Source organism: Spermophilus citellus (assembly GCF_964194105.1).
Source record: "Spermophilus citellus genome assembly, chromosome: 3".
NCBI classification, from domain to species: domain Eukaryota; kingdom Metazoa; phylum Chordata; class Mammalia; order Rodentia; family Sciuridae; genus Spermophilus; species Spermophilus citellus.
This window is the reverse complement of record NC_138184.1, coordinates 209,175,600-209,194,564: the sequence shown is the minus strand read 5'-3', so window position 1 is coordinate 209,194,564 and position 18,965 is coordinate 209,175,600. Positions and strand designations below refer to the sequence as shown.

General features: G+C 41.5%; 1 long non-coding RNA gene across 1 annotated transcript in view; it reads left to right on the top strand.

Annotated features, from left to right (window-relative positions):
• The window catches only part of LOC308643213, a 155,675-nt gene that overhangs the window by 89,954 nt on the left and 46,756 nt on the right, over positions 1 to 18,965 (top strand). Inside the window, exon 4 of the long non-coding RNA XR_014020730.1 lies at positions 9,946 to 10,002. This is a non-coding gene — a long non-coding RNA (uncharacterized lncRNA). The remainder of the gene's footprint in view (positions 1 to 9,945; positions 10,003 to 18,965) is intronic.

The following is an 18,965-nucleotide window of genomic DNA, read 5'->3' as shown; positions in this document are numbered from 1 at the left end:
TTCCTAAACAGATTCCCATCTTCATTAAACATAGTAGCTTACATGTGTCTTAAAATGGAATCCATTTTTAAGCTCAAAAAGTACCATTTTCCACATTAAATTGTTTAAACACACTTGAGACGTCTTTTTAGAAATTAATACTGACAGTAATTTACTTGCTCCGATTTGGACTTTTTGAGTGATAACTTTGCCCAACTTGTCTGCTCCTTTGATAACCTGCATGTGTTATGAGTTTTCCCCAAAAGCCCACATCTGAAAGAATCACAGCCATTCACTCAGCCATTCATTCATTCGCCCATGCTAGCTATCTTGAGAACCCACTTCTGTGCCAGGTCCTGGAGAGTTCCAGGCACCCTGCAGTGAACAAGTCAGAACTGGACACAGGTGCACAGCATGCCTGGAAACCACCGAGTTCTTATCACTAGTCGTTTTTAGAAAGATAATAGTGCTGCAGCCAACAGCACAAAGTGTGTAGCTCCCAGCAGCCTTACTCTCTACCAGGGATGGAAGCTTTGGCTGGATCCTAATCTAGCAGTTTGTAGGCTCCTAAATTTTGTGGTTTATGAAGTGGCAGGATTGGTGCTGTGCTGTCCTTTCTAGGAATATTGTGTGTGTGTGTGTGTGTGTGTGTGTAAACTGGAAAGGGCTGTTGTTACAATTTTGCCCTTTTGAAAGGCAGGACAGCAGGGCACAGAGAGGAAGCATAGAGCAAGCACAGTGCAGATGCAGAGCCTGCCCCGTGCAGTAGCTGGGCGGTGGTGCCCAGGTGAGTCACTTAGCCTCTGTAAACTGGCGTGATGATGAAGGTAGTACCCACTCAAAGGATGGCTGAAGGTCAGATGCATACAGAGCACTTAGAATTGTGTCTGCTACAAAGCAAGCATTAGATATCAAAATTAGCTACTATTTCTTTTAGCCACGCATTTGCCAATTTTCTGACTGCAACAGCAGTGAGGTAAGAGTGGATAGGAAGCTGGATCACATGAAGGGTTAATTCCTTCTTGCCCTCCTCATTCTCCCCGCCTTCCTGCCCCGTGGACCCCAGAGTTATTTGTTTTGTAAGGCTTATAGCACCAAATTTGAATGTATGACCTTGAAAAATCCTGATTAAGTAGTTCCGGGCAAAGCTCTTAAATGGCTGGAAAATAACCAGGCCTCCCACATGTACCTGCTCAGCCAAGAATTTGTTTGCCCCAGAAGCTGTGGGTGGGCGGAATGGAAGCAAGAGCACGCCCAGGCCCATGTGGACTCGGTTCTGGCTGGAATCAGCGCTGTAGCCCAGCCTCAGCTCACCAGTCTTTCTGGTCATTTCATTTCATTCTCAATTCTAGACACACATTTTCATATTAAAAAAAAAAAAAAGACCTTTTCATTCTTTTCCCCAATTAAGGATTGTGCCCCCTTCCCTGTTGGTTTATTTTCCAAAGTGCTCCTTGTTTCCCTTGTGGTGTGTACATTTCTGCCAAGCCCAGGAGGGCGACCCACAACACAAGGCGATGATTTGTGGGGTGCCGCACTTGATGGGGAGGCCCTCTGGAAGGGGCCCTGAAGTCTCTTTTGGGTCTTGGGGTCGGGAATAGAGATCTCTTCCTTGCCTTCACCCTGGGGCACATCAGGCTCTGGCCTCAGCTTCACCAGGGTGAGGGGTGGCTGCAGGGCATCTTTGGTCTGTTTCCCAGGGAGATGAGGCACTGCAAAGAGGGGCCGTGTTCCTGAAGTGGCAGCTGCGTCGGGCTGCTCCCCGTTTAGTTACTGCTTGCGGCTTATGTAATGTTTTTCTTGTTTACAGTTCCTGTTTAACACTGAATCCTGCTGTCCTAGTTAAGCCCTCTCCTTAGAGCAGGTGTGCAGGGTGTTGTCTTTGCAGAAGAACAGGTGTGTATCAGGCCTCTCCTGTGTGAGGCAGTGTGGGATGGGGTGGGCAAAAGCTGAACCTGTTCTGTCAACCTACCCTGTCAGTGTGTCTCCTCCATGGGGTGCAAGGAAGGTGAGCAAGCAGCTATGTGGGACACAGAGAGGGGACAGGCCTTTGGGGGCCTTTGCCTTATAGGTGGAATCAGGTGTTCTTTTTCCTGTAGCTAACTGAGAAACTTGGGAACAGCAAACACTCACCTTGAATTGTGCCACATTATTTTCCACTAGTTTCCTTTAATAAGGGCTGGAAAAATTTAAATATGTTTAGGGGCTGGAGTTGTGGCTCAGTGGTAGAGAACTTGTCTACCATGCATGAGGCACTGGGTTCGATCCCTGGTACCACATTAAAAAAAATAAAATAAAATAGAATAAAGGTATTGTGTCCATCTACAACTAAATATATATATATATATATATATATATATATATATATATATATATTTTTAAATTAAGTGTGTTTAAAAAGGTTTCATTTTGAAAATGAGATCCTCTGTACATACAGCCTCAAATCTAGAGTAACCCCAGATGTCCTGTTCCTCAGCACCAGCCATAGTCTGGTTAGGGATTTTTGAGGCTTGGCATGAGTAGCTGTCAACTGGAAGCAGATTTGTGTTCTCTGTCACTCAGCCCAGGCCACTTTAAAACCTGGAAGATAAGAAGAAAGCCCTATGATAAAAATGTATGTGTGGCCAATTGCTGAACCATACTGCCCATTTCTATTTTACCAGTACAGTGTGTTTTTAAAATAGGTGTACTAAAATAAGTTTGAGATAATTTAGAAAACCGATGTTAGGCTACAAAACTTGAGCAAACAATTCTAAAATGTATATTTTGAAGCTATTCTTAAAATAAGTCTTATAAAGCAAGATAAAGGCCTTCATTAACTCTTCCCAGATTATGCCCTTCTCTTATGGAGAATGCCCACTGAGCTCAGGGTCTGGTGTTTCATATGCAGGTGGACCTGCCACCCACTGTGCAGAGGCCTCAGCCTCTTTGCTGGGCATTGCCCTGACACCAGTCTGGGTTGGCTTGGACTTTACAGAGCCCTGAGACCATTCTGTTGTCACCCCAGGCAGCAGCCCAGAGAAGGAAGGGGAAGTAGAGGGACAGGCTGTGTAGGAGATAGGATGGGCATGTGTTTCTGGCCCCACATTCAGGAGGAATGGGGAGAGGAAGGCCAGGTGGCCAGTGCTGAAGTGGACACCCCACAGAAGCAGAGTCACACACACAGGTCCAAGTGTCTGGGAACTGTGCTTAGGGAAGTCCTTTCGAATAGTAATTATTGTTACTAGCAGTGGTTCTGTAGTTCCCAGATTTATTCAGTTGTCTGTCGCCCCCCCCCCCCCGAAAAGTCCCAGGCAGAATGGCTCTTCATTGAAGTCAGCACAGAACACATGTTTGTCATTTTTTAGAATTGCCATTGGTGGGCTAAAAAGGCAGGTGAACTGGATGTTAGATTCTCAGAAAAAAAAAAAAGAACAAACATTTAAATAAAATTTCCTCTGCACTAGTTAGTAATGAGAGCAAAGGCTTGCATGAATTAGGGAAAGTGTCAAGACAGCGTGCTTTCTGGGATGTGGAGTTCTAACATGCAGGCTTGCAGAGGGTTGCTAGGATGCTTTGTCAGTAGATTCTCGACCTTGCTTTAATGATATTCCAGGCTTTAGGGAAATGCTGTGGGCACATTTTCTGCAGGCTTCCCAGTAACTACAAAAGATAGTAGTTTATTTTTCATATAAACTTATAGAGAAAATTATTTATATTATTAAGTAACATATGTATAGTTATGCATAAATTTAAAGCAAGTTATTGGGACTGTTTCTGAACAGGCAGCTACAGCAATAGATTTAAACATATATAAAATGATAAACCTTAATGAAGGCATTAGTAATTCCTGTCTTTCTGTGTAGAATAAGCTCAGTCAAATTAACTTCCCTCCCAGTATCAGAATTCCTTCCTTCTGCAGTATACATGACAAATGATAATTTAGGCATCATTGTCTCTTTTGGCCTTCTTCCTTTTGTCATCCAGTGCATGCTGTGCAAATCACTCTGGTCAGTAGTGTAGCTATACAGGTAACTAGCACGTGCCCCTGCCCTCCAAGATCCACTCTTAAGTATCCACAGGAGACAGAGATGGTGCCTGGAAGGAACATGTCGAAACCACCTGCTCAAGGAACCAGCTGTCCATCCTCTGCTCAGAGCTGGGATAGTGCAAAATTCACGGAGAAGCTTGGGTTGAAGCCAAGTTTCCAAGCCCTGGAAATAAAAAAGAATTCTAGAGACATAAAATTGTGAAACCACCTTTGGGGAGGTGACATGCAGCGTGGTCTGTGTGCTGGAGAGGAACAGGGTAGTAGGGCAAGGCTATCTCCTCAATGATGGGAGTTTGTTACTTTGCAAAGGATTTCCTTATATTCCACCCAAGCCTGTCTCCTTTTCTGGTTCAAATTGCAGGAGCTGTAGAAAATGAATCTGTTCTCTGCCATGTACCTTTATGTGTAGGTGGTAAAGTTTGCCCCAAGCTGTGTACATGTTTACCCTTAATAGATTATGGTTAATAGTTTTTTGGTTTTTTTTTTTTTTTTTCTGTATACAACCCTCTGGTAATTTCAGTTGGTCCTTTCATAGTCTGTAAATGATTGATTGTATGCTCGGAGATTTATTTCCAAAACCTGTTTCTGCCACAGTACCCTCCCGTCTGTCCTGGGGCTCCTTTCTTTTGGGTGCCCCCCTCTCTGGTTTTGTATTCGTGGAGAGGGAGGAGGGAGCAGCCTGTCCTTCACTTGAGGACTGCACTCGGCCTGTTTCTATCACACCAGGTTCTCTTAGCCATTTGAGGGCTTTAGAGAAACAAAAAGTTTCTAAAGGGCTGCCCTAGAAATATGCTGGTGGTCCTTGTTCTAAAGAAATAGTATTTAAAAAACTCACCACTTTTACTCTTCAGAAGCAAACTAAGAAATATATGCTGTGAAATATTAATCAATATGAATTAGGGTGAACTAATAGCTCAGAAGTTAAGAGTTGAAGTATGTACATAATTATACATATTATATTTTCACATGAATTCTCTGTATCAGAATCTGCGTTTTTAACAAGTCCCCCAGGCAATTCACGTGTACATTGAAGTTTGCAAAGCTCTGCTGTAACGTGGCATGTAGTCCCTGATTCTCCAGGAGCAATTACCTGTCTTGCCACAGTCTGAGGGAAACTGAACAAATAGGACACATTAGCTGAGGGAGTTTAATTGAAACTCAAGAGTTTAATTTGGTTTTGAGACCAGGCTAACCAAAATGGTTAAACTAGGCTGTTTGGGGAAGGATTTGTTACTGAGCTGGTGAGATCCTCCATGGCTTGACGTCAGTGGTGAAGGGCTGAGTCCCTGTCCTAGAACAGAACGGTTTTCATGACAGTTGTGTGCAGGGACCTCCCTGAATCTTTCTTTTTCCCCTCCCATTCATCAACAGACAGATTTTGGAGAATTTCACCATGCATTTTACTTTCCATTACAATCATCATGCATTCCTCAGGGACCAAGTCTTAGTGCAGAAAAGTGTGGCTTCCTTAAGGATGTCCCAAGCGTTGCTTTTGAGCTGACCCCAGACTGAGACAGCCAAACCATTTCAAGATTAGACCATATGGACCTGATGCTTGGTGACTTCTGTTTGTTGTTTATTCTGCTATATGTCCCTTGATGTTCAAGGGGAAAAATGTGTGTTAATGGTGTTGTTAACCACCATGGCCAGATGACTAGAATGGTTTTTCTCCTTAGATAGAGAAGAGGTCTTTTATTTTTTAGAATTAAAGAAAAATGCCAATATATAGTGATGACCCAATATAGGAAGTACTTGTATGTTCAATTCTTTTATGTGAGATTTTTGTTTATTGTTGATCTCTTCCACTATCTGTGATAATCATGTATTCTGTACTAGATTAAAACCTTTTTTTTGGTAAAAGTGATAATTAAATACAACTAGTGATTGTGTTAGCTAGCTTTCATCACTATATCAAAATGCCTGAGATAATTAACTTACAAAGATAAAAGGTTTATTTTGACACAGTTTTGGAGGTTGTAGTTTATGATCAATTGGCCAAATTGTTTCAAGTCTGTGGTGAGGCAGCACATCATGGTGGGGTGGGTGGGCAGAGCAAAACTGCTCACTTCACTGTCAGGAGGCAAAAGAGAGAAAGAGGAAGGGGCCAGGTTCCTACAGTTCCCTTTAAGGCACACCCCCAACATCCTAAGGACCTCCCACAACGCCCCATCTTTCAGAGGTCCCACCACTTCGCACTAGAGTTACCCTGAGGACCAAGTCTTTAACACATGGGCCTTTGGAGACCAAGATACAGACTGTAGCAGTGATGAAAGTATGAGGACCCCTGGAATCAGCCCTTAAGGGAGTCAGAATTAGCCCCAGGGCATTTCCTTCAGATTCCAGGAAGAGCCCAAGGACTTCTAAGGATCCCCTTGCTGCTACTGTAGCCCAAGCCACACCCATCCCTAACTCCTGGATTGTCCCCATAGCCCAGGGAGGGGTCCTACTGCTTCCTCCCTTGCCCTCTCTTCAGTTTGTTCCCAGCACAGCAGCCAGAGCTCACGGTGCCTCTGCCCAGAACACCACAGCTGCATCCCAGGGCTCCCAAGACAAAAGCCAAAGGGTTTGGGGCCATGGTATTACTTAACCTCTGACCTTACCTCCTTCGACCGATTCCTTTGTGTGCTCCAGGACAGGCAGACCTCACTTCAGCCTCGTGGTCCTTGCACTTGCTGACCCTTCTGCCTTGGAACAGTCTTTCCCAAAATATCTGCATACTGTTTTCAGGTCTTAGCTCCTAGGGCAGTTTCTCATTTAGGCCTGCCTTGATCATGACTAAGTGTTTATCCCTCTACACACACACACACACACACACACACACACACTTTCTCTATCTATCTATCTTTCTCTGTCTCTCACTCCCATGTGTCGTCCTCTGCTTTTTTCTTTGTTTCTTGTTTTTCAATGCTGGGGATTGAACCCAGAGCTCCTACAGAGTAGGCAAGCACTCTACCATGAGCAGCACCCCCAGCCTTCTTTAAAGTTTTGTTTTGAGACAGGGTCTCATTATGTTTCCTAGGCTGGCCTAGAATTTTCCTAGGCACAGTAGGGCATGCCTGTAACCCTAGCAACTTAGGTGGCTGAGGCAGGAGGATTGCAAGTTGCCAGCTAGGGCAATTTAGTGAGGCCCTGTCTAGATAGACAAAATCAAACCAACAGGGCTGGGATGTGGCTCAGTGGTAGAGGACCCCAGGTTCAATCCTCAGTACTCCAAAATCAAAACAATCCAGCCTGTGCTCCCCTGCCTCAGACTGGAGGCAGCTAGGATTGTGGGTGTGCCCCACCCTACACAGCTTGCTTTTCTTCATAGCACTGTCAGCTAACATGCTTTATGATTTTTCTACAGATTCATTGTTTGTCTCTTCCCAGAATGTTACCTCCAGGGCTCTGTCTTGTTCAGTGTGTCCCCAGCACTTAGAACCATGCATGGCTTATTTGAAGTACACACTGTTTGTTGAATAAATGAATGGAATTGGCCCTCTTTAACCTCATGACTAGATATGAATCTTAGAGCCCCTTGCATTGTGGGGTTTCTTTCCACCAGTTGTGTTCTCATTCCATCTCCTAAGAGAACTGAAATGTTAGGAGGAACAGCTTTTAAAAATTAGCCACAGCTGTGAGCCATTTAAAAATTCTATGCAGTGAGTTGGGAAATGCCAATTAATTGTTGAGTTGTAAGGCAAATGGATAAATAGCGGAGTCAGCATACCCCAGTCTCCTGTGTGCCATGCCCTGGGGAAGGGGGGGGGTGTAGCAAAGGGCGCTTCTCTAGGGACCATCACATTTCCCCTCTGCCCAGCCCCTCAGTTGTGGCAGTGCCTGAAGCAAACTTTCCTGTCCTGCTCTGAGAGAGTGTGCACATCCATTTGCCAGTGTTGTCTTGTTAAGGGCTTCCTTTGGCTGATGTGTGTGTTTTCTTTTTTGTTGATGGTGTTTCTTAGTAACCCACTGCCAGAGTCCCCTCTGCAGAGTTGCTACTTAAACGTGTCTTGAACCCTGTGCAATTTCTCTTTTAATAGCTTAAGATTTACTTTGCTCATCTAGGTATAGGAAACAAAAAATCTATATAGACATCAGTGTAGACAGAGCCTATCTCATTACCAGTGCTCCTGGAGTGGGCACAGTGGGGAGGATGGTGCCCACTCAGCAAAGCCCACATGGTCTGCTGGCAGAATTAGCCCAGTGTTGGTGATGGAAACAGTGGGTTCTAATAGCCCAGAGCCGTATGTGAGCCATATTGAACAACCGTGTTGTGAGCCATGTTAATGAAATAAGTTCAGCGTCATCCTCATGGAGCTGCTTACATATAGTCTAGTGAGATTGATAAACTTAAGTAGTTATGTAAGTATGTATTATGAACTGTGATAGGGGCTACAGAGGAGGAGATCAAGGCCCTCTGAAGCTTAAAATAGGGTCGTTTGTCCCACTTGTGGGATCATGTACTTTGAGCTAGGATCTGCAGGTTGGATACTAGGTAGGCATGTGGGGGGATTTTGAAGGAATGGTAGCAGAGTATGTGAATAATTTCCAAGAAGAAGAAATAAGGGGTGCAAAATCATTGGCGTGGAGGGACCCTTGTGTCTCATGGGAGCAGTAGTAGTCCAGTGTGGCTAAAGTGAGAGGGTGTCCAAGGAGAGGAACATGAGGAGGAGCTAGAGAGGCAAGCAGGGCCAGATTGGGGCTGAGTGTCAGCTCCAGTGAGTTTATCAGGAGACACACACAGAGCATTGGAGGGGTGTAGGCAGGGCTGAACCATGGTGCATTTTATAGTTTAAAATGTTTTCTGTGGACACACTGTGGATTAATAGATGGGGAGGGAGAAATGTGGAAGCTGGAAAAACAGCTGGAGGTGTTTTGTGTTTGTCCAGGAGGAGGACAGGAGCAGCTTGGACTAGGGTGGCCGTGGAGGAAGAGAGAGGCCCCAGCACTGAGCTGGGGGTTGCTCCAGTAGTCTCACTAAACAGTCTGCTGACATAGATGGGCCTAGTCTCTGACTGTCCTGGGATTTGCTGGCCCTCAGGAAATTATCTTTTGACTGAAGAATTGGGAATCTATTGATCAAACTAGATGGAGCAAGTGTCCAGGCTGCCTTGACAGTTGCATTTTCTTTCTTTTTTTAAACACAATACTTTTATTTGATTTTTACATGGTGCTGAGGATCGAACTTGATGCCTCACACATGAGAGGCGAACGCTCTACCACTGGGCTATAACCGTAGCCCTGACCGTTGCATTTTCATTGTAAATGAATACATAGACATTATGTCTTTGTCAGTTCTTATGAACTTCATTAGCATGAGTAGGTATTGATAAACATGATCAATTCTGGAACTTCAGTGAGATAGACTTTTGGAGCCTGCAGAGGTATGGGGTAGAGCCTGGATAGTCCTGAGTTCTGCAGGATGAATGTCACCCAGAGCAGTCTCTCTGAACAGGTGCCTTTCCTAAAAAACACCCCCTTTTTTGAAAAATGCTTTCCATTAGAATGTTTCTAAAAAATTAAGCAAATTTTAAAAAATGCATCCACCATTTGGTCCTAGCTTTAGAACTGCAGTTATTTCAACTGGGGATGGGGAGGTGTTGCTTACCAAAAAAAAGGAATTTCAGAGACAGTATGTCTTGAAAAATTGTATTAAACACAGAAGGGTCCAGAGTCAAGGGGGATCTTATTCTAAATTGTTTTTCTGTGCATCTAACTTTTTACCATGTCAGCTTAATTTCCATTGAAGCTCTAAGGTGTCTGATTTTCAAATCCCTTGTTACTATACATGCAGGGATAATGTCTTCATAATGGTTCTAGTTAGAATCTCAGTAGCATGATACAGCTAGAATAATGGACTGTAGTTTAATGCTTCCAGATTTGGAAAATAGCAAAGTAGGATGTGAAATTTATGCATTTGTGCTGGCCACTAACAGTATTCTCCTTGTCTTTTCCAGCTGAAAAATGAAATAAGTGGAAGTACTTTTAATGGAACAGAATAAAGCACTGAGCAGGTAACCGAAATTAACAAAGAGTTATGTATATATTTGTTACGCACATTAAAATATAGCCAATAGTATATAAATGTTTGTTATTATTCTAATAAGTTCTTTTAAATATACCCAAACCCCAAACACACCAGTTATACTCACACACACATACCCAGAAACACACACAAATTCCCAACAAAACCATGAACTTTGCCCCTAAAGCCATGAACATCACTGGAAGTTCTGACGTGGCCCCTCTATGGCCTGTCGTAATGATCCTGAGAAACTTCACGTCTTGATCTCTGAGCACCCACTTGCTTTTGTTTTTGAACATCCACTCATGATGACCTTCTTAGTGTCAGATCAGATTCAGTTTTGAAATAAAACAAGGTTCTTTAAAATTCTTAAAGTTAACTATCATTGGAAAATGGAGCAGCTTAGTTTACAGGTGCCCATGGAACTTGCATAGGGATGGTCACTAATGACAGCAAGGGTGACATTAAGAATAGCACTCCGGGCTGGGGATGTGGCTCAAGCGGTAGCGCTCGCCTGGCATGCGTGCGGCCCGGGTTTGATCCTCAGCACCACATACCAACAAAGATGTTGTGTCTGCCGAGAACTAAAAAATAAATATTAAAAATTCTCTCTCTCTCTCTCTCTCTCTCTCTCTCTCTCTCTCTCAAAAAATAAAAATTTTTTTCAAAAAAAAAAAAAAAAAAAAGAATAGCACTCCCATTTCTCCTGAGGGTGGCAAGGGATAACTTGGAGTAGGAAAATGCAAACTGTCGAACCTGCCTTGGTAGCAGCTTCATGTCATAGAGCTATTAGTGCCAGTGAGACCTCCTGACACGCTCAGCTAACACTAACAAGGGGCACACCATGTGTCGAGTACTCCTTTTGGTAATGGGATTTAATGTTGAATGCTGCCTTTCTCCTAATTCTGTTTGACATCTCTTTGGATTTGTACCAATTCCTGCATATTTTTGGCCTCTGTTCAGAGACTTGGGTCTCCTGCCCTGGGGAATGCTGCGGATGCTGCCGTCCCCTCCTGTCCAGCCTTTCTGCCTTCCCTGACCCCTCTCCTTCAGCATTTCAGCATCTCTTTACTTGGAGTGGGGTACAGATGCTGGAAGCAGGACCCATGGTCTGACATGGCAGTTAGATGTTTGAGGTCTCCCCTTCAGCTGTTAACTTGTTTGGAGATTTCATAGTGGATGAGATTAACTTAGGGGAGGTGGGCCTGGGGGTGCACTGAATAGGTTGATGGCTCTCAGGCCTTTCTTCTAGAACCCACAGGAGGAACTACAGGTTGCCTTAGGACCCAGCACATACATTTATGCATATGGGGGTTTTCTAGTCTATTGTATTCTGTCACTTTTTGTCTTTTTCTCTCTTCTGTGGCGGGTCATAACATACACATTGTACTTCATACTCTTCAGTGAGTTGTCCTTTGACGGACTTGTAATACTTTAGTGCTGTGGTGGGAATACACACTTTCATGCCCTTCTGCCCATGTCCTGCACCAATGTGCTCAATCTGTGTCCCCCACACTCCTCAGACCTGCCTCAGCTCTATTTGTGCACTAAACTCTTTCCTTCCTTTGGTAACAGAAACAGCTTCTGTTTCTATTTTCTCCCATACCAGTCCCTCCTCAGCCTTATTTCTGTTTGAACTTTGATGTTCTCCTCCTGACCAAGAGCCAAGAATCTTGTTACTTATCATTTAAATGAAATAGATCCGTCTGTACTGTTAGGTCTTGCATGTTAAATAGCATTTTCAAAACTCATTTTTCATTAAGTCCTATAATGTTTAGATCCTATACTCAGTTTCTCAGAAGCATAACTCTTCTGATGGACCAATCTCATGATCCATGCACTTAAATGTGCAGGTATTACAGTTAGAGCAACCATGGGGTCTATATTGGTTGGTGCCATGGACTGCATAGAGACACCTGCTGGCCAAATGTAGTGTTGCACTACTTTTCTGTTCTGAATATCACATTTTAGGACCTTATGTTTTCATAGTATGTTGATAAGAACTGAGACCACATGGGGCACTGGGGACAGAGGAGGGATACCATAGTAAAACCTTGAGTCCTGTGCTTCATATATTTGTAATGGGACTATGAAATAAAACACTCACAGGCCTGGATTCATTTAAAACTTTTGGAAATGATACTTTACTCTTCCAAGATAGTTAAGAACTTACTTTTTAAATGGAGTAGCTTTGCAGCTTGATTTGTTGTAGGAGAGGTCCATTTTGGTCCTAGTTAAAAGTCTTGTGCTGGAAAACAAAATATAAAATCTATTGCTTCTTGCTCAATTCACAATAACTGAACTAGGGAACCAGCCTAGGTACCCTTCAACAGATGAATGGCCAAAGAAAATGTGGTGTATATATACACAACGGAATATTACTCAGCTATAAAGAGAAATGAAATTATGGCATTTGCTGGTAAATGGATGGAATTGAAGGCTATCATGTTAAGTGAAAAAGCCAATCCCCAAAAACCAAAGGCTGAATGTTCTGTCTGATATGCAGGTGCTGATTTACAATAAGGGGGAGATAGAGAGAGTAGAAGTATTCTGGATTAGACAAAAGAGGAATGAAGGGAAGGGAGTGGGAATGGGAATAGGAAAGATGGGAAAGTAAGGTCTGATTCATTCTGTTCATATACGAATACATGACCAGTGTACTCCACATCACATACAATCACAAGAATGGGAAGTTTACTCCATGTGTGTATAATATGTCAAAATACATTCTACTGTCATGTATAACTAAAAAGAACAGAAAAAAAGTCTATTGATTCTTTACTTCAAAGCTCTAGTCAGAATATCATAGTAATTTCTTTGCAGTACCCATTTAGCAAAATTCTCAATTGATTTCAAAGGTACATTTATTCATAAAGGAATTATAATTATGCATACCTAAGATTACTCCATGGGCTCAACAAATTGTAAAGATTATATTGTGTAAAGTGGTTCTCTTAAGCAAAACTAAACCAATAATTCACCTGTTTTTGAGGGATAGTTCTAAAGTTGACAGAGAGTAAGCAAGACAGTATACCCTAGTTTTCTGTTCTAAAAAAAAAACCTCATTTGAGTAGTCATAGAAGTTTCTACAAATTTTGTTGTTGAAGCCAAGCCAGAGTTGCTCATTTGGTCTTCTCATATGCTCTCATTTTACTTATGATTAATAAAGTCTTTCTGTGTCATTGTAAATACAGCAGATTCACTGAAAATTAGCCAAGTATTAGTGCTAATGACGAACACATTACAATTGGATTACTTTGTTACACAGTATCTCAGATTTGGATGTATTTTGAGAGAAGAATAAAGCAGACTTGATAGCTGCTAGATGTCAAGATGTCTGTATCAAAATCATTTGAGGAAAAAAAAAGCTGGGTGTGATGGCACACACCTGTAATCCCAGTGACTCTGGAAACTTGCAGGTAGATTGCAAGTTTGAGGCCAGCTTTGGCAACTTAGCAAGACTCTGTCTCAAAATAAAAAGGGTGGGGGTTGTATCTCAGTGGTAGAGCACCCCTGTACCCCTAAAAATTCTTTGAAAAACATTAGGATTTCATTTTGATTTCCCTCTGATTTTTAATGAGACAGTTTTTAATGATTCATGAATTTTTTGCAATAAATTAAGGGAATAGAATAGTAAAATTTTCTGACATTTTCTTCTTATCTTTGAAGTAAGGGATGTTAACTCCTTGGACATCTCTTCCCCAGGTGTATTCTTCCTCCTTTGCTCACCATTTACCTTGACGATTAACTGAACCAATCCATTGTGTAAGGTCTTCTGCATTTATGTAGTTTGTCTTGAGATACAGACAGTGCATCGTGTCTTCCTGGAAGAGGGTGTAGAAATGTTTGGGAGATGCAGAGGATCTGGCAGTTGGATCATTTCAGGGCAGTTGGAAGACAGTCCTAGGAAAAGGCCAGAGGAGCTGGACTAACAGGTGGTTGAGAGCTTCTGTCGAGATGAGGAAAAACAGAAAAGGGAAGAGTTTTGCAGTAGTGATGATAAGTCCTGTCCTCAAAGAACTAAGCAAGCAGCTCTGATATAAAAGCCTTGCAGACAGACCTCTCTGCCCTTCCCAAGAGGGCCATGTGCCTCGCCCCCATGTTGCCCTTGAGCTGGAACTTCTCAGTTCCTTGACCTTGTGATGGCCACTGCAGTTCATTCTTCTCTTCCCTTGGCATTGTCTTTCCTCTAGCCTTTTGAGACACCCTTCTACTTTTTCCTCATACTTCTCTGATTACTTCTTCCAAGTAATTTAAAAGCTACCCTAAAATTTTGGTATTAGCTGTGGGTCATTCTTTTGTCCCATTCCATTCTGGGTTGATGAATTTAAAAAATAGCACAACATAGGTAAGAGCCAGGTGCCTGAGAAGTAATGTTAGAGAGATTTCAAATACATACTTCAAAATCACTTTATTTGTATCCCTAAATGCTGGAAAAAAACATAAGAACTTCTAAAAAGAGTCTTTAGCTAGATTTTTTTTTTTAATTTGAAAGGATTTTTTTTTGTGTGTGTATGCTAGGGATTGAACCCAGAACTTTGTGCATGTGAGGTAAGCACTCCACAACTGAGCTGTATGCCCAGCCCTCTGGACAATATTCTAAGAGTGACCTCCAGTCCTATGCCTAACCAAACCATAAGCAGCAGAGAAGCACCGAGGATGTCTGTAAGTCCCCTTTGCCAATAGTGTTCAGAGCATACAGAAGAGGGAGCTAAAGCCTCACCCCTGCTGCAGCTCTGGCTCAGGAGCCTTTGTCTTTTCTCTGCTCCACACGAGGAGGTTGAGGTAGGGATGGAGGGACAGGATTGCCCAGGCTTCAGAGCATGGCAGGAGGGCCAAGGACAGGAATGGTGATTCAAGGGGACAAATTATGGCAGAAATCTACACCATATTTGGGAACATAAAATAAGTATTCTTGAGTTTAATAACCCCAAACGAGAATAAAAGCACATATTTTTAAAAAATATTGTAAACTTTTCCAACTTTTCCGGCCATTTTCCTTCTTGTTCTGAGAAGGAAACTAAAGTGAAAATAGAAACTGTTATTCCTTTTACCAAGAAACCTACTAGAGGAATCGTGAAAAGTACAAAGACCTCATCAAGTAACTTTTTTTAAAAGGAAAAAGGGTGAATAAAAGAAAATAATAGCCCAAAACCAGATGAGATGGTATATTAAAAATTGCTGCTTTTGAACTTCAGTGCTTAACAATGCTGAGATCTTAAGTATTTATGTTGTTTCTCTGAAATAATGTACTTTGTAAGTACTTTTAATACATTGTTACTCCTGTGGTTGCTGTATACAAAGGTACTTAAAGTACTCAGTGAATTCTGGTAGTTGTTTCTTATGGTTAGGGGTTTTGATCTATTTGACATTTTTTTTGGTGGTAATCTGGCAAAGAAAGCAATCATGTTGATAATATTTGGTGAATATATCCTGTGTGCTAGGCATTGGCTGACAGCATAAGGAGAAGCCCTACTGTCATCCCAGTTTTACAGACCCCTGCATGATATGGAAAACTGTTGGGGTAGGTTATACCTATCTGGGAATCAAATCATGACCATAGTCTCATCAGAATCTGGTACTAACTGGCTCTAAATAATATTGTGACAATGTTTAAAGTTTTAAAAAGCTTTTGGTTTTACATAGCTGATTAGCTGTGATAGCCATACAAAGATAATACTAAGAAGTCATAATAGGTTTAAAAAAACCTCTAGTTTTCCTAATTTCAGAGCATTATCTTAATAATTTGGTATTAGTAAGTATTTGCAGTTTATGGATCTACTGTGTAGTCCTCAGAAATAGAATAATTAAAAGTATCATTGCTACTTAAAATGCGTGTAACCAACATGGTATTTGTGCATCAGTATATCAGGTGTGCCTACGTTAATGATTAGGAAAAGTATATGGAGAAGGGGAAGTGCCGTATCAGATGGTACCACAGCATATTTCCCATCAGTACTGCACGAGGGTTCCAATTTTCCCATATCCTTCTCAGCACTTTTTTTTTTTTTTTTAAATAAAAGCCATCCTAAAAGGTGTAAAAGGGATATCCCATTGTGGTTTTGCTTCATGTTGCCCTGAAGAACCTGTCAAGCACCTTTTCATGTACTCAATGGTAATTATATGTCATCTCTGAAGAAATCCAGTCCTTTGCCCAGTTGTCATTAGGTAGGCTTCTGCTGTTGAGTTGTCGGAGTTCTCTATGTGTTCTGGACAGTAGCTTCTTATCAGATATCTGGTGGCCTTTTCGTGGTCCTGGTTACCTCCTTGTCTCTGCAGGGCTTTTTAGCTGGGTCGGGTCCCACTTGTCTGCCTTCACTTTCATTACAGAAGCTTTTGTTGTCATATATTTTAAAAAAAATCATCACTTAAACGAATGACATAAAACATTTATCCTATGTGGTCCCCCTAAGTGTTTTATGAATTCAGGACTTACATTTAAATCTTTTAACTCATTTTATTTGATTTGTGTGTGTGTGTGTAGAGTGTAAGATGATTCTAAGTTTTGTTCTTTTGCATGTGGATGTCCAGTTTTCCCAATACCATTTGAGATTGTTCTTTCTGGGTTCAGTTGGTTATGTGTGTTTGGGTTATTTCTGGCCTTTTTTCTCATCCACTGGCCTGTATGTCTGCTTTATTGTTTTGACTGTCCACTCTAAAATCATGTGTAAATACTGTATGTCTGCCATATTGTTTTAATTGTCCACTCTAAAATCATGTGTAAATACTGTAGCTTTGTAATGCATTTGGAGGTCAGAAAGTGTGATGCCTCCAGCTTTATACTTTCTCAAGATTGTTTTGACTATTGGGGTCTTTTGTTGCTCCATTCAAATTTCAGTGTTTTAAATATGGGTTGCATTAAATTTGTAGATTGCTTTGGGTAATAGGAATTTTAACAGTATTATCTTTGGATCCATGAACATAGTATATCTTTCCATTTATTTGTGCCACCTTTAATTTCTTTCATTAATCTGATATAGTTTTCAAGTACAAGTATTTTAAATGTTAAGCTTATTTGCAAGTGTTTCATTGTTTTGGATACAATTATAAATGGGATTCAGTGATCCCAATGTGAGTATATATCCAAAAGAATTAAAATCAGGATCTCAAAGAGATCACTTCTGTGTTCACTGTGAATCATTTACAGTAACCAAACTATGGAAGAAACCTATATGTTCATCAATGAATGAAAGGATAAAGACAGGGGCTGGGGATGTGGCTCAAGCAGTAGCGCGCTCACCTGGTATGCGTGCGGCCCGGGTTCGATCCTCAGCACCACATACCAACAAAGATGTTGTGTCTGCCGAGAACTAAAAAATAAATATTAAAAATTCTCTTCTCTCTCTCTCTCTCTCTCTCTCTCTCTCTCTCCCCTCTCACTCTCTCTTAAAAAAAAAAAAGGATAAAGACAACAGGGTATGTGTATCCTCCCCATCCCTGCCCTGCACACCCAGTGGAATATTATTCAGCCTTAAAGAAGAAAGTCTTTCCAAATGGGACAACATAGATGAACCTGAAGACATTATGTTAAGAGAAATTAGCTAGTCACAGAAGGACTACCTGATTCTACTTATAGGATGTTATCTAAAATGGTCAAACTCAGAGTAGAATGGTGGTTGTCAGGGGCTTAGAGGAGAGAAAAATGGGGAGTTTTTGTTCAATAGGTCTTAACTTTGTTAGGCTAGATGAATAAAGTCTAAAGAGCTGCTTGCACATCTGTAATGTCCAAGACTGCAGAAAGTTAACACTTAAATCCATTTTGACAAGCCTTCTCCCCCACTATTTTCACACACACACCCCTTTTAAAGTGAAATTAATGTAAGATTAGGTCAAGGATATTTGAGAGAGAAAATAAGTTACAGAATAATTTTTATATAGCCATTTAAGCTTGGACTGGAAGGAAGGTGAGAGGATGTTTAAGCTTTTCAATTTATAGACAAGGAAACTGGGTCTCTGAAAAAGATGGGACTTGCACAAGATCACAGAGCTATGAAAGGGCAAAACTAGTACTGACCGGTAGATAGTACCTGCTCAACTAGAAGTTTAGTAATTTTCAAAAATGAATGTTAAGGCTCAGTCTGTTCTGCAGTTTTTAAAAACATACTGCTTATAAAGTGTTCATTTTAGCAAAGTGTTAGAGAAAGCAAAGCCTACCTACTTACACCCGGTTCACTGATTTCCACTCAGCTAGCTTGAGGACAGCTTCACATGTGTACCAACAGGAAGACAAGCCCCCACTTCGCCTCAGTGGTAGTAAAGGTTGTATGGGATCATTTTTAAGCCTGGAACAACTTTCTTCTCTAATAGTGAGAGTAAATATACACACTGAGCCCTTGCTTCCTGAGACATTCCCTGTCTTTTTCAGTTGTGTGTACCCTTAATTCTACTCAGAAAACAACAACTCTAATTTCTATATTCTAGAGAGGCCTCTGCCAAGTTCCTTCAACTGACAAAATGCTGCTGTCTAGAAGGTTACTGTCTGCATCACTTTTTGCTGGTATAGCTGCAGTTTTGATGCTAAACACTAATGTGTTGTCTGAATGCATTGTGTTTGCCAAGGCTATGGTTTTGCATTTGATTCCCCTCCCCCTGTGCCATAACCATTGGACTGTCTTACAAGTGAATGCTCCTGCTCTCCAGGGCCCTAATGAAACAGGGTGATGGGAGCAGGAAAAACCAAGCATTATCATCATCATCAAAAAAAAAAAAAAGTCCCAGTGTGTTTCCACCACTTGTAAAACGTTTTGTATTGTTAAGTGCAGACATTACCATTCTTATCCAAAGCTGACTGACTAGATGAGTACATAATTGAATCATCCTTTTATTTTTCAAAACCACAGAAAATGTGTCCCAGCCATGCAGAAAGTATTGGTTTTAGACACAATGAATACTTGGTAGAAATATACAGATTAATCTGTTCACTAAAAGAAGTAACCTAAATATACCTAAACA